Source organism: Echinops telfairi, unplaced genomic scaffold (assembly GCF_000313985.2).
Source record: "Echinops telfairi isolate 266 unplaced genomic scaffold, ASM31398v2 ScPeMD7_5;HRSCAF=22, whole genome shotgun sequence".
Classification (NCBI taxonomy): domain Eukaryota; kingdom Metazoa; phylum Chordata; class Mammalia; order Afrosoricida; family Tenrecidae; genus Echinops; species Echinops telfairi.
In genome coordinates, this window is record NW_022103901.1 from 24,857,757 (window position 1) to 24,874,058 (window position 16,302).

Sequence of the window (16,302 nt, forward strand, 5' to 3'; positions counted from 1 at the left end):
TAGGCAATCTGTTCCCATAAAGAATATTGTGTGTCCATGTCCTACTTGATACTCACCCTCATTAAGAGATCATTGGAGACATGGGTGCTCTCTAGCAAAGTGTGGTGATAAATCAAAATGGTGCCTGCTACCAACAAGAATGGCATCTGGAACCTTAAAGGCTTGTCTTAAAACAACAGCTGTTTAAGTGAGACATCATCTAAGTTCACAGGGAAGAAGCCAGCTTGTGTGATCCAAGGATTGTAAAGAGTAAAATCCTCATCCAGCGCAGGGAATAGTTTGAGAGCTGAAATTCTGAGCACCCAGTTTACAGCAGGCTATGGATGACTGTAGAAGCCCAACATCCATTTGCAGGGTCCCCACCTGAACTAAACCTCTGATCATACTCCAGGCATGTGAATACCTTGCTATCAGACATCATTATGAAGTCGATGATGGGAGATGTGGTTAGGTTAAAATCTCGCACCTTATCATTTGATCTCTCTGTTGACCCATTTTAAAGATCTTTCCATTTTTAATATTTTCTACTTTCCTTTTGACTGAGGCTTTTCTTTGTTTTGTTTTGTCATTGTTGTTGCTTTTGTTTGTTTCTTCCTTTGTGTGATTTTCTGTATATGAAATCCAAAATAGGTAAATCTGTAGGGACAGTAACTGTATTAATAATTACCTAGGGCCATGGCAGGGGAGGTTGGGAGAAACGGGAGGGGCGGGGCTAATAGCAGTGAGTATAAGGAGAGAAGAAAGTGTTCCGAAATGGATTGTGGTGATGATTGCACACTCTTAATATGATTGACCTGTTAAATCTCATGATATATAAGTTATATGCCAATCAAACAATTTTTCAAAAGAATGTTGTGAGGCTATGAGTGGATTATGACCCAACAGTGACCCTACCAGATGGAATCTAATAGCCCCCTAGGGTTTCCTCTAGCAGAATAGCACTGCCCTTTAGGACATGTGATCAGGAGCGACGTCTCTGAAAAAGACACCCTGCTTGGTAAAATAGGAGGGCAGTGAGAAAGAGGAAGACCTTCGGGGAGACCCTCAGTGGCTGCAGTAATGGGCTCAAACCTAAGGACAAGGGTGAGGATGGCCCAGGACCAGGCAGTGTGGATTTCTGTTGTGCATAGGGTCACTAGGAGTCCTAACCCACACAACAGCCCCTGACCTCAACAACCACACAGGGTTTCCTAGCCCCAGACCGTTTCCTAGGCTGAAATCTTTATGGGACCAGATTGCTAGGTCTTTCCTTCCAGGGAGCAGCTGATGGGCTTGAACTGCCAACTTTTCAGTTATCAGCCAGGCTCTTAACCATTTGCCACAAGGGCTCCCTCCCATAAAGAATATAGCCTTGAAACCCTATGGGACTGTTCTACCTTGACGTACAGGGTTACGCTGAATTAGAATCCAGCCGAAAGCACCCACCACCACCAGCCAGCAGCAGCACACTCTGTTCTGATTTCTTGGCTTTCACACCTCGCTGCCTTTGCGTACACACTCGCCTCCTGGGGGGCTGCCCCGCCCCTTCACCTCACCTCATTCATGGTCCTGAGTTCAGCGCACACTGCTGCTTCCTCTCCAGGTGCACAAGAAAAGGCCTGAGTCTGCTGGGTCCCACTGGCTCCTTTGTCCCCTAACCTCTTTCCTTTCTGTGCCGCCCCCCAGCAGGACTTCCAGCACGGCAAACAACATCCGGTGCATACATGGGTTTGTTGTCTATTTTATCTTCCTGCTGCTACTGTGACTCTCCACAGCAAAACATACACTAATTCACCTGTTTCCGTGAGCGGGTCCAATTGAGTGATATTGATTTTATTCATCATGTTGTGCAACTGTTTGCACCTCCTTTTCTGAGTTGTCCGTCCCCCATTAGCATCAGCTTGGTGTCGCCTGAGGTTTCCAGCTTATCGTTTGCTGCTGTTGACAGTTTGAGCCCACCTATAGCGATCGTTTATGGTTTTTGTTTTTTCCACAGAGAGTTCTTAAAAGGAAACATCCTTATTGAGTGAAAGCAGCAGTAAACCGAGACCTACCTAAGGCCACAGAGCAGACAGTGTGTGTGTGTGTGTGTGTGTGTGTGTGTGTGTGTGTGTGATGTGTTAGGTGCCATCCAGTGGGTTCCGACACATAGCAACCCTCTGTTCAACAGAACGTGTGTGTAATGTGTTAGGTGCCATCCAGTGGGTTCCGACACATTGCAACCCTCTGTTCAACAGAACAAAACACCGCCCCGGTCCTGCGCCATCCTCATAATTATTCATAGATTTGAGCTCATTGTTGCAGCCACTGTGTCAATCCATCTTGTCCGGGTCTTCCTTCTGTCCCCTGGCCCTCTACTTCACCAGCATGATGTCCTTCTCCTGGCATTGGGTTCTCCTGACAACCTGTCCAAAGTACGTGAGATGAACGCTTGCCATCCTTGCCTCTAAAGAGCATTCTGGCTGGATTTCTTCCAAGACGGATTCATCCTTTTGGCACTCTCTACGGTACTTCCAAGACGCTTCCCAAGCACCATAATGAAACACATCAACTCTTCTTCAGCCTTCCTTATTCAGTGTGCAACTTTCGTGTGCTTATGGAAATAACAAGGCTTCCGTCGGACACACCTTAGTCCTCAAAGGAACAGTCTTGCTTTGCAACCCTTCAAAGAGCAGCTCATATGCAGATTTACAAATGCAATGTTTCATCTGTTCACTTGACTGCTGCCTCCGTGAGCGTGGCTTGTGGAACCAAGCAAGAGGAAATCCTGACCACGTCGACCTTTTCTCAGTTGCCTTGTTACCTACGGGTCCGATTGGGAAGATTTAGGGTTGGGGGCGGGTGGCTGTTGTTTTACAATGAGTTGTCATCCATACTGAAGGCTGTCGTCATTGATCTTCATCAGCAAATACTTCCAGTTCTCCTCGCTTTCACCAAGCAAGGTTGCCATCTGTGCATCACAGGTTGTTGTTTGTTTGTTTGTTAATTAAGAAACCACTCGATGGGGGGGCTCTTACAGCTCTTATAACAATCCATTCAACAAATGGTATCAAACACATTTGTACATAGATTGCCATCATCATTTTCTTTTCTTTCTAACTCATTGTACTGGGGGCTCGTACAAGTCTTATCACAATCCATCCATCCATTGTGTCAAGCACATTTATTGCCATCATCATCCTCAAACCATTTTCTTTCTTCTTGAGGCCTTGGTATTAGCTATTTTTTCCCTCGCCGCCCCCCCACGCGTTGTTTATAAGCCTTCCTCCAATCTTGATGCTGCATGCTCCTCCCTGTAGTCCAGATTCTCTGAGGATCTGCTCAGCAGACAGATTGAACAAGTGTGATGAGAGACTACAACCCTGACCGACACCGTTCCTGATTTAAGATCATGCATTCTTCCTTGGGTTTGTTCCCCAACTGCCTCTTGATCGGTGTACAGGTTCCACACGAGCACAATGTCATGTTCTGAGCTTCCCAAGGGTGGCTGAATCCTGCCCAAATCTGTCAAAATAGAATGGAAATTCCACGTGGATGCAGACCATTTGTTTGCTTACCCATAACTGTAGCCTCGGGTCTGATACAGTGCCCGGCACAGAGTGAGTGGCTGAGTAAATATTTGTTGAATGAATACATGACTGCCAATCTCATTTTATTTTCCTTTTGTACTAAGCCTACATGGAAGAACAAGGCTGTATAAGAGTAAATGAAGGCTTTGTGTTGGCTGCACTTTGGATGCACGGTTGATAAGCAATTAGCCCATAGCTAAAAATACCCACCCTTGACAGTCATGGTGAGGAGGGGGCAGAAGGACTGTGTAAGTGCGACACATTTCATCAAATAGCGACAACCCAAGCAGAGCCACAATTAGCCTCTGATACCCGATGGAACTCCAGATGAAGAGCCTAGAAGCTAGTCCCCTGCCACCCTGTGCCCTTCACCCTGCGGTCACAAAACAGCAAAACAAAGGCACATCCCTGCCTGAGGCAGGAGCTAGTTGGGGGCCAGGAGATAGCAGTGTGGGTAGAAGCTTAGCCTGGGGAGGAACGTAAGGGAGATGTAGCTCATGGGAACTTCCTTCAGGATTAGGGAGAACTATGGAGAAGGTCTCAGTTGAATCTCCTGGGCTTCAGGAAAGTTCTCCACTGTTTAGACCAGTGGTTCTCAACCTTCCTAATGCCGCGACCCTTGAATACAGTTCCTCATGTTGTGGTGACCCCCAACCATAACATTATTTTCTTTGCTACTTCCTCACTGTCATTTTGCTACTGTTAGGAATCGGGTGACCCCTGTGAAAGGGTCGTTTGACTCCACAAAGGGGTTGCAACCCACAGGTTGACAACCGCTGGTTTAGACCCCTTCAGGGGTTGCACATGGTTGTGTTCTTTACGGTGCTAGGATGGCTCTGGCGGGAACACTTCTTGTGGATTCCCTTATGCTACCCAAGTGCCAGCTGACAGACCCTGAGAGAGAAGGAAAGAAGGAAGAAAGAGAGGGAGGGAAGAAAGGTCCCATTTCTGTTAGGCGGTCTGTTCTCCTGGACGTAAAGCCGCTTCAAGTGGTCTCTGTTTCGGGGCACCATCGAGTTGCTGCCGATACAGAAGGGTGATCCTATAGGAAGAGTAGGGTTTCCTTCACGAGCACATGTCCTAAACATTGGTGATGGTAGTGTTAGGTGCCCCTAACGGCCTCAAGTACAACAGAACATAGTGCTGCCTGGTTCGATGCCATCCTCTCCATCATTTCTCTATTTGGTATCATTGTTCCAGCCATTGCATCAGGCCATCTCACTGAGGATCTTCCTCTTTTTCGTTGAACCCTCGACTTTGCCAAGCCGGATACCCTACACTAAGGACTGGTCCCTCCCGATAAGATGACCTCATAATGAGGACTCCCGACTGAGCACTTGCCTCATGCCAGGCCCTATGCCTAGAGCTTTGCATGGCAGATGCTGATCCCCATGAGGCCCCAAAGCCCCCTCCCCAGCCCCCAGCCCTTTGGGCCAGGTCTTTGACTAGTCTTTTCACTGATGCGAAATTGGAAGTTCAATCTGCTTGCGCAATTTTCCCAAGGGCTCTGGCTAGAAATGTGCGGACTGAGACACTAGCACAGATCTACCAGACTCCAAAGGGCCTGTCCTCTCTGTAAATAGCCTGTCCTCTCTGTAACTCTCCCACCTGGTGTCAGTAGGACAGTCACCTGCCTGCCCCCATCTGTCTTTGTGACAGAGTCCCGAGAGAAGAAAGCACAATCACACTCATCATTTGGCCTTGACCCAGATGACTCCGGGCCTCCTGCTCATTGGCTAGGGGGAGTCTTGCTAGGTCTACATTGGAAGCCACTGCTTCACTGAGTTTTGGAGAAGTCAGAGAGGCTGCACCATGGATCTAGGACACAAGACTGGCATTGACAAGTGCACGTCACCATCCACTAAGCCTAGGCCTGGTTGTAGACTACTTCTCAACATGGCACCCAGACAGCCATTGCCAACAGATTGGAGCAGGTCCTCAGAAGGAAACATTCATATGACAAAATAACAATTGATAAACTATCAAGGGCTCATGAGGGAGGGGGGAGCAGGGAGGGAGGGGAAAAATGAGGACCTAATGCTGGGGGTTTAAGTGGAGAGAAAATGTTTTGAGACTGATGAGGGCAATGTATGTGCAAATACGCTTTACACAATTGATGTGTGTATGGATTGTGATAAGAGTTGTATGAGCCCCTAATAAAATGATTTTTAAAAAAGAAGGAAACATTCTTTCCTTGCCTGCTTCAGACCCTGCTCTCATGCTTGAACTGGGACCCATAAAAGGAGATAAAAAGAATATTATGGGGCTATCAGAATAGGACTACAATTTAAAAAAGAGAGAGAGAGAGAGATACTATGCAAGAAGATTTGAGAAATCAGTTCCATGTTCCATAGATAATGACCCACTCTCTCCCCAAAGCAGAGTAGCAGGAGTGGGTGGAGTTTAGGTGGCTGGAATTTAGCTGCCATTGGAGGGATGAGCTTAAAGATAGTGACGAACTTCCTGAGAGGGAGCCAGGTTGCTAGTGCCTAGAGTAGCCACGGAGGGAAACTAGACTCTTTGCTGGGCTCCCATGAGATCTGTGGACCCTTTCCTATCCATCTTTGCATCTAGTATAGGGTCTGGCCTACCATATGGAATAGGGGACAATCAGTGTTGAAATGAACTGGCCAGGTATAAAACAATAACAGCACCTAGCATTTACTGATGACTCATAATGTGCATTGTGCTAAGCACTTGACACGTGTTCTTTCATGAATCTTCACAACAACCTATCAGGCGCTGTTTATTATGATACCAATTACGCAGCTGTGGGGATTGAGGCTTAGAGATATTTGGTCATTTGCTTACCATCACAGAGTTGCCAAGACACACACACAACAACAACAACAAACACTGCTGTTGAGTCCACTTCTACTCATAGTTTACAGGGCAGAGTAGAACTGTAAGCCTTTATAGGAGCAGACTGCCACAGCTTTCTCTCTGGGATCAGCTAATGAACTAACTCAAACTGCTGACTTGTCCATTTGCAGCCAAGTACTTAATCAACAGGCCACCAGGGTACCTCTCACACAGTAAATAGTACGCTTGAGATTGGAAGCCAGGCAGTCTGCCCGCAGAGCATAAACTCATTTGGTGATGGTGGTCAGTTGCTGCCAAGTCCATTCAAATTCATGGCAACCCATGTGCCAGAGAAGAACTATATACCCTGTAGAGTTTTCGAGCTGTGAACTTTCAGAAGCAGACCACAGGGTCTGACTTCGAGGAGCCTCTGGCTGGGTTAGAACTGCCAACCTTTCAGCTAGTAGTCAAGCACTCGGCCCTGTATGCTACCCAGGGACTCCATATTCATTGGCATTATTAGTATGTAAACTTTTGTTGTGAATTAGATGGGAGTTTACATATCACACCATATTTGTATTCTGCACCTTGGGATGATGTTTCACATCTCCCATTAGCTTGCGCTGCACCTCCCTCTCATAGGATCTCATCTTTCCTTCACCAAGCGGATGCCAGTCTTCCCTCCACCCTCTTCCCTCTGACTTCCCCTTCAACCATCAACATTTCTTTTGCTATAACCTTTCCCTTAATTTTTTAATTAATGGTCTCATTCAATATTGGCCCTTTGATGTGTGACTAACTTCACTCCCCATAATATCCTCCGAATCCATGTGTGTCGTGAGGGGTCTCATAGTTGCACCAATATTCTTTAACTGGGCATTGTATTCCACCGGGTGCATATCATAATGCAGTTTATTCATCCATGCTTCCATTGAAGGGCATGTCGGTTGTTTCCATCTTCTGGCTATTGTCAATCGTGTTGTGATGAACATGTGTGTGAGTGTATCTTGTTTCTTTAGGGGACATACCAAGTACAGAGATCGCTGCATCCTAGGGCATTTCTCTGGGAAGGGACGTACCACCTTCCACAGTGGTTACACACATCTGTGACCCCAACAGCAGAGTATGCAGCTTCCAGTCTCGCCACACCCTCTCTAGCATTGGTTATTTTCTGTTTGTCTGAACTTTGCCAGGGTGAGGTAGTATCATGTCTTTGTTTTGATTTGCAACTTTCTTCTGCTCACAAGCATGCCTTCCTATGTTTATTGGCCACCAGAATGTCTCCTTAGTGAACTGTCTGTTCATGACCATGTTTAAATTGCATTATTCATGTTTTTCTTGCTAAGATGTTGCCGTTTTCTACAGATTTTAGGGATTCATCCTTTGTCCAACACATCATTGCGAACATTTTTTTCTCAATCTGTGTTTGTTTGTTTTTAATGAAATCGGTTGACACACATGAGTGTCTTAATTTAGGTCTCGGTCATCTAATTTTTCGTCTGCTGTGCCTGCTTTTCATTGTATTTGATGGTGTTTCTGCCATATGTTAGGGCCTTTAAGTTTGCCCCTGTTTTCTCATGGATGATGTTTATAGTTCTATGGATGACATTTAGATCTTTAATCCATCTTGAGTTCGTTTTCGTACATGGAGCAAGCTGTGGGTCCTAGTCCATTCTTTTGCAAACAGAAATCCAATTTTGCCAGCACTGTTTGTTAAAGAAACGATCTCTTCCTCATCTATTGTTTATATGGCCCTTTGTCAAAGGTCAGTGTCTGTAGGTGGGTGGATGGATTTCTTCACTTTCTATTGTGTTCCATTGGTCTGCATATCTATTGTTGCGCCAATACCAGGCACACAGAATGCACAATAAAGCGGAGGTGTCATGATTATGGTACAGTGTTTAAATCTGTACCAGGGATCATAACAATGGCACCCAGTGGGGCAGCATTTTGTTCTATTGTCTATGGGTTCATCAGGAATTGGAGCCTACTCAGTGTCCACCAACCTACTGCCCTCAAGTTGATCTGTCTCATGGCGACCCTGTAGGACAAAGTAGAACTGCTCACTCCGTTTTTCAAAGCTACAAGTCCTTATGGGAGCAGAAAGCCTCATCTTTCTCCGGTGACGCCACTGGCGAATTCAAACTGCTGACCTTTTGATGAGCAGCCAAACTCAAACCCACTTCACCACAAAAGCAAAAAGAAAGACAACACAACCAAGAATCAGTGCTCAGTTCCATGGAACCTGCAAGGGTCCCTTGGTCATCACAGACATAGAATAGGCCACTGGAAGACATTGACCCTTCCCCTCTAGGACACAGACCGGAAAATGTTGGCGTTTGCCAGTCCAACCTATGTGATTCTTTCAGATTCTCCCAAGCTTGTGGACAGAAAGCTGCAAAGCACGGGAAATGAATTCCCTCACAAACAACCAAAAAGCTGTGTAATCACAAACATGGCTTGATTACTTCCCATGAACTTAAACCTGTTCCAGGACACCACTGAGAGTGAGGAACACTGACATTTTGATTGTGCAGTTCAATAGCGTTTGGCGTTTGCTTGGAGAGGACAGGTTGCGTTTGTTCCTCAACAACGGAGACCTTGGGCTAGTTAGTTTGAGGGAAAACTTCAAGAAAGGAGGTTACAGGTCATGAGAACTTGGATTTCTTTGCTTTTCCCCTGTTATGCACACAGACTCTGTCAACAACACTCTTTGTCTTTGGGGGAAACGTGCCACCGAGAGAAATGAAGGGATTTGGGGGTGTACAGAGTGATAGCAAAGATCAAGTCATAAGAGTTGAAGGCTGTGCCTTCTCATTTGTTGCAGAAAATCAATGTCCCGGCAGCACTCCACGCCCCTCCGGGTCTCTCTGGCCAGCACATCTCACCCCCTTCTTGGGGATGTTGCCTTCGGGGGAAATCTCCGTGTACAAAGGAAATAGGAAACGCGGTGTCTGTGGGTTAGTTTCTCAAGAGAGGCAATTACCGGGAACTAAAAGAAATGTCAAATATGAATACCTAGCAGTTTCCCATGGTGCTGATGATACTTCCTGACTTCAGTCACTAATTAGATGTCCTTGGAATCTTTTTCAAGCGTTTAAATGTGTAGAATTTTGAGCACCCGACCCCAACTGAGGAGTAAAAGGTCATTGATGAAGAGTTGCTCTCAATAATGGAATTTGTTTTCTGGGGAGATTCCAGCATCTTTCCAGTCCTGTCTCCTTGACGGCTTGGATGAATCCCTGGTAATGCAAATGGGTAATGTATACCACTGCTAACCAAAAATGTGCAGGTTCAAGTACACCTAGAGGTCCCCAAGAGACAAACAAATCATTTCCCCAAACTCAACCACTGAAATCCCTATATGACGTTCTATTCAGACACACAGGTCATGGCTGATGTTGTCATCGATGCCATGGCAGTTACATAATCTGTCAATCAGGTCATAGACAATGAGGCCTCTGTGTGGGCATGGCCTTCTCCAGAGGATTCTGGGAACTTTTGCCTTCCTCCCTGGAGGCAGGACACACATACTCTGTCCTTCTCTCCCTGTGAGACATTCCTGTTGACAAGTCACATGGAGACACACTGATGGAGCCAGAGCCCTGGAGCTGGAGGAGCCATGTGGAGACACACACCAGCGCTGAGATGCTTCCACAAAACTTTTTTATCCACTGGCCTGTGATCTTCCTGCTTTCGGCATCATTGCATGCGCCGTGTGAGTCTGTAGAAGAATTCATGGACTAGTATCAGACATAAGGGCTAATATTGGATTTATGGGCTTGATCTGGACTGGGCTGAGATGATTTCTTAATGTACAATTGCTCTTTGATATTAAGTTCTCTCTCACACACATGTGAGTGTCCCTGGATTTGTTTCTCTAGTCAATCCAGACTAACACAGATGCTGTTGTTGATAGGCGTGGCAGACAGTGAGATAACAATGTAGGCATTGTTAATCGATGAAAGGGCAAAAAGAGATTATGCACTTTTCTAAGACATGTGTAGCCGAAGGGACAGGAATCGTTTCCCTCCAACCGGGACTCTTTTCTCTGACAAAACCCGAGCACCTTGGAAGTTGGGCCATGTTCAGGCTCACTCACTGGCTCGGTATGTGACTTTGGGCACATCACCTAAAGCTCAAAGCTTGAGTTTTCACCTCTGTAAAATGGGAGTCATAAGCAAACTAAAAAGAGCCCTGGGGGCATCATGGTTACTTGTTGGGCTGCTAACCTCAAGATCAGCAGTTTGAAACCACCAGCCACTCCTCAGGAGAAAGATGAGGCTTTTTATTTGAGCGAAGAGTTACACTCTCTCAAACCCCCAGCTCGTTATGAGTCGAATCCACTCGATGGCAGTGAGTTTGGTTTGCTTCTGGAATGGAACGGATAAGAGCCCATCTTTTCTGTTCCCAAAATAGATCAAGCCCATTCTTACTTAGGCTTGCCATCCCACTCTCTGGATTTATTTCCTACAGATCTCAGGTCTTTGCAAGGAAAGTAACTTCTCCCATGTACTATCTTCCAATCCAAACAGATCCCTCTCCCCATCAACCTTGGTTTTATTCTGTGGCATGTCACCACCTGAAATGCCCTTGTCCATTCATGTGCTTGGTTATCTGTCTCCCCCACAAAAGAGAGTCCGTCTATTTTGTGGATCCCGGTCTCCCTAGAGCTTCATATAGTTTCTGCATGCATTCTGGTTGTTGTGTTTAGGTGCCAGTGAGCCAGTTCCAGCTCATAGTGACCCTGTGTACAACACCACACCACAATGTCTGACCCTGTACCATCCTCATAATCATTGCCATGTGTGAGCCAATGTTGCAGCCATGGTGTCGGCCTATCTCATATTGTAGTCAATATCTAGCAGTAATTGTGTGCTGTTGATAGACCAGACACCGTTCTAACTACTATATATGGATTATCTCATTTAATCCTCAGAAAACCCCTGTGAAGGGGATAGTCTTAACTCCACTTTATAAATAAGGAAACTGGGCACAGAGAACTTGAATTAACTTGTCACATGTCCAAAAGCCAATAAATAGTAGATCCAGGACTCGACCTCAGGTACGCTGGCCCCAGACGCCCTACACTTGACCACTGGGGTCTGCTCCTTGACTCTTAGGAGATAATCAGACCTGATTTTATGATTTGATTTCCACGAAGTTCCCACTGGTCATGATTAGATCAGAGGAACAGGGATGGGAAGTCAGTCCCATGCCCTCCTCGATAGCTTCTGCTCTACATTCTGCATCTGTTCACCAGCAGCTCTTGTGTTGTTGCGTATCATCTTCTCTAACACTTTTCTTGTTAAGCACTCACATAGTGTTTCAATGCATTCTTACTGGAGGCTCTGAATGTCTGCAGTACTACCTTGTCTTCACCTTGAGCCCATTGCAGATCTTTGCACAGAGAAGGTAGAGATGCTAAATACTTTTGGAAAGGATGTCTGGATGATTAAAGCATTTGGAAACACTCTTCAGTAGCACACATGAAGGGTGTTTAATTACAGAAAGCTACAAAGTATCACCGCCAACAATAAAGTGCTTGCTTTGCAAATCAATGTACTTGTTCCTTGCTCTAACAAGCCTACCTCTTCATGGTTCACTAGCTCAGAATTTTCACACATGCTGTTTACTTTGCTAGAAAACACTTCATCCTTCCACTCTTTTTGCTTATTTAACTCTTACATACTGATCCTCCAAATCTCAACTTGAACATCACTTCCTCGAGAAAGTCTCTGCTGATCGCTCCTCTCAAATAATCCTCCTTAACATTTACTCCAGTTGCACATTTTCATCTGTGGTTCTTCTGTTCCAATTTCTCCCCTAACAGATGCCCAACTTCAAGACCATGTCTATTTGCGTTCATTATCTCTTTCCTAGGCCTGGCTGACAATAGGTGTTCCAAAACTCCTCTTGAATGCTTGAAGGGAGGACTAAGGCAATTGTGACTCAACTCGTGGTGTTTTCAATAGCCTCGTATACAGGTGAAAGCTGTTTCACGAATAAAGCAAGACCAAAAGAGAATAGCTATATTTCAATTATGATTTTGGCAAAAAATAATGAAGTTATTGTGGACTTCCAAAAGAACAACAACAAAATCTGTCCTGAAAGAAGTATCACCAGAATGCTCCTTAGAAGCCAGCATGGTGAGACTTCATCTCAGCCCCTTCGTCCGTGTTATCAGGAGAGACCAGTCTCTGGAAAAGGAGGTCGTGGTTGGTAAGGAAGAGGATCACGGGAAAAGAGGAGATGGATTGATACACCAGCTGCAACGAGGGACTGAAACATCATGAGTGTAAGGATGCTTTAGAGCTGGGCTGTTTCATTCTCCTGTCGGGAGGAGCGCTATGAGTGGGAACCTACGTAACAGTACCCAACAACAACAACATTGGACAAACGGTCTGTGTTTGAGCCTTGCAAGTACAAAGAAATTTGCTTTGATGAGTCTTTTTGCCTAACTGGGGACTTACAGGTTTTTCTCTACTGTATCCAGTAAAGCAGACTTGAACGGCAGCCCTATTTCCACTGTGAATCAAAATACCAACATTGCCTAGTGGTTTAGATCATGGGTGTTGGTCTTAAATTTGAATCCTGGATAATGCATATAACCATACCTTTACTCTCCACCACTTCGAAATGTCATTTTGAAAGAACTGTGAACAAAGAGGCCAGGTCAGTACAACCTGTTAGAGAAACACTGACAATACCAGGAATTGGGAGGATGTAGAACACCAGAAAGGCTCATACTCTCGTATTAAGCATGGAAATTGTTTGAAGGTACATATACTCTAAAACAAATAAATCACCACTCAATAATAACCATCCTTACCTGTTGATCCAGAGACCCAGGGAGCCCCAAATGGGGCATTCTTAACTTCCAGTTCAATGATATCAGTGCTCTGTCTCAGATGAAAGTATTCTTCCCTTTTGAACTAAGACCTCCAAACTCTGAGAACAAAAAGGTGACAGGACAGGAAGAAAAAATGTTACAAGTGGGTCAGTCAAAGTAATATTGAGTGGTGTCACTCCCGTTTCCATCCCTTCGTTCTTAGACCCATGAATCCTGGCTATTGGAGAAATAGCATGACATATTTATTGGGCACTGGTTTAGAGCAAAAACAGCCTCCAGGAGAACACTACCCCAACCCTACAAGGTATTGCTACCTGTCTAGCGCCATAATTGTGTCTTCAGAAAGCCATTCCATTATTCTTTGAAGCCAGCTGCTTCAGGGTGATGGGGATCATGGTAAGTGGATTCCACGCACAGGGGACCATTGCTGCGTTTCATATGCTCTGAAGCAAGTCCCTGGATCTAAGTTGATGTTGTGCAGGAGATCATGCTGGTGTACAAGTCCACAAATGGTAGTTTTGCCAGAAGCATCGAATGCAAAGAAGGCAAACCCATACCTGGAGTAAGTGTGCTGTTAAACCTTCTGCCCATTGGGAGGATTTCCCTTGACTACTGTCCTTCACCTTCGTAACCAAGTATGAGTTTTCGCTTTCTCAGTCAACTAATCATAAGGGTTTACCCATGGACCCCGAGGTACAAACACAGAGAAGAAAGGTAATCCGTGGAGGGGGGGGCCTTTGGGCCACTGTAAGCATATGGGCCACTTCCTCGTGCAGCTTACTTGTACATTCAGGTCCTGCTGAAGTCTGATATCAGAATATATCACTTTCATTTAATGCTGGAGTGCTGCTGGACACATCCGGTTTTATGACTCTGGGTCACACAGTGTCCAGTGCATGGTGGCTTGGTGGTTCAAGAACGAGCCAAAAACTGGTTCACAGAAGGGAAATGGTGGTCTGTAGAGAATGGCAGAGCTTTCCTCCAAAATCCTGAGGATCTGCACCATGATTCCCCAATAGGGGCCTGCCAACAACTCCAAACTGCATCTCTATCTGCCACTCACATTTCCAGGACCACAGAATTAGCTAGATCATATGTCCCAAGTGGCAGAGTGACTTACTTGCACAGGAGCCTGAACATTTTGGAGAGCCTTCTCTTGTTCTGGGGCCCTACTGAAAGCTAGCAGCTTTTCAAACCCCCTTAATAAATAGGTGGGAATAGCTCATCCAAATGAGAAATATGTTGCCTCCAAATTCCAAAGAAGCCCAGTATAGCCCAGTGCCTCCTTTTCAGACACGGCCGGGGCCAGACGCAATAACCTATCCTGCACCTTAGTCGGAATATCTTGGCATTGTTTTATAGACTATACAAAGGCATTCAGCTGTGCAGACCACCACAAACTATGGAAAGCCTGGAGAAGATTGGGAATTCCAGAACAGTTCATTGTACTCATTTGGAACATGTACATGGATCAAGAGGCAGTTGTGCAGCGAGAAGGGAATACTGCATAGTTTAAAATCAGGAAAAATGTGCATCAGAGCTGTATCCTCTCACCGTACTTATTCAGTCTGCATGCTGAGTAAATCATCAGCACCCTCTATGCCAGCGGTTCTCAACCTCCCTAATGACGCCACCCTTTCATACAGTTCCTCACGTTGTGGTGACCCCCCCCCAACCATAAAATTATTTTTGTTGCTACTTCATCACTGCCATTTTGCTACTGTTATGAGTTGGGACACCCCTGTGAAAGGGTCATTCGACCCCCAAAGGGGTCATGAGCCACAGGTTGAGAACCACTGCTCTATACTAACAGTGGCAGACTTATCTATACTAAGGAAGGTGGAGGAAGTCTTCTCAGTGCCTCGAGGCATGTGGTACTAAGATTTATGTCAACTTGAATTTGTATGAAAGTGTAGGGGTAGAGTCCAACCAGCCAATCAGGTCACAGCTTGGTGATGCCTTTTTGGGGTGGGACCTTTTCTGCAAGAGAGGCAGTGAGAACTGCTCCTTCCTTTCTTACCCTTCAGCTTCATCCTTGCTTGGGCTCTGCATCTGCTTTCAGGGGCAGCCCTTGTGGATTGCTGACCCTGGGAGCCAACCTCCAAATTGTCTGTGCCATGCCATAAGTCCACTGATCTTGGATCCATGCAGCTCTGCATCCATCAGTGTGTTAGTCTGGGCTGACTAGAGAAACAAATTCATACACACTCATATATGTGTAACTTTATATCAAAGAGCAATTGTACATTAAGAAAAATAGCCCAGCCCAGTCTAGATCAAGTCCATAAGTCCAATATGATCCCTTATGTCAATACTAGTCCATAAATTCCTCTTTAGACTCATGCAGCCATGCAATGATGCTGAATGCAGGAAGATCACAGGCCGGCGGGTGGAAAGTCTTATGGATCCAGTGGTGGTGGAAGCATCTCGGCACTGGCATGGGTCTCCACATGGCTCCTCCAGCTCCAGGGTTCTGGCTGCCATCAGCGTAGCTCCATGTGACTTGTCAACAGGAATGTGTAGCAGAGAGGGTGTATCTGGCCTCTAGTGAGCTATTTATCTCCTTTGCGCCTCCAAAGGAGGTTATCAAGCTGCGACGTGATTGACAGGCTAGACGCCACCCCTTTGCAAATTGACAGGAGATTATGTAACTGCCACAACCAGCTTGAGGGCTCCTTGAATCCTGCTTCACCTTTCTATGTCCTTGGCCTTCAGCTATGTGGATCGGAAGAAGGCTCTGGCTAGCATCAATCCCATGAACTTGAGTTGGACTGTGCTGGGGAGCTTTCTTGATATTAAGTTACTTTTGGCTATAAAGTTCCTTCTTATATATATGTGAATGTCACTGGTTTTGTTTCTGTAGACAACACAGTCTATAACACAAGGCCTAATCAGAATTGAGAACTAATTTATAAAACTTATTCTTATGATGATTTTGTTTCTCTAGAATCCCATTCCTGGTACCAAATTTGTTAGGCTGAGTTCTCTAGAAAAGTAAATCAGTGATGTGTTGTGTGTGTGTATATCAGATCAACCTGTTGGCAGTAAGCTGGTTAGATAGATAGATAGATAGATAGATAGATAGATAGATAGATAGAT

The 16,302-nt window shown here is 45.5% G+C and overlaps 1 protein-coding gene and 1 long non-coding RNA gene across 2 annotated transcripts in view; one reads left to right on the top strand and one right to left on the bottom strand.

Annotated features, from left to right (window-relative positions):
* Window positions 1-16,302, bottom strand: part of LOC123521208 — a 184,481-nt gene that overhangs the window by 141,577 nt on the left and 26,602 nt on the right. Inside the window, exon 3 of the long non-coding RNA XR_006679676.1 lies at window positions 13,183-13,301. This is a non-coding gene — a long non-coding RNA (uncharacterized LOC123521208). The remainder of the gene's footprint in view (window positions 1-13,182; window positions 13,302-16,302) is intronic.
* Window positions 1-16,302, top strand: part of GPR139 (G protein-coupled receptor 139) — a 53,684-nt gene that overhangs the window by 33,679 nt on the left and 3,703 nt on the right. The gene's annotated exons all lie outside the window — the stretch shown is intronic.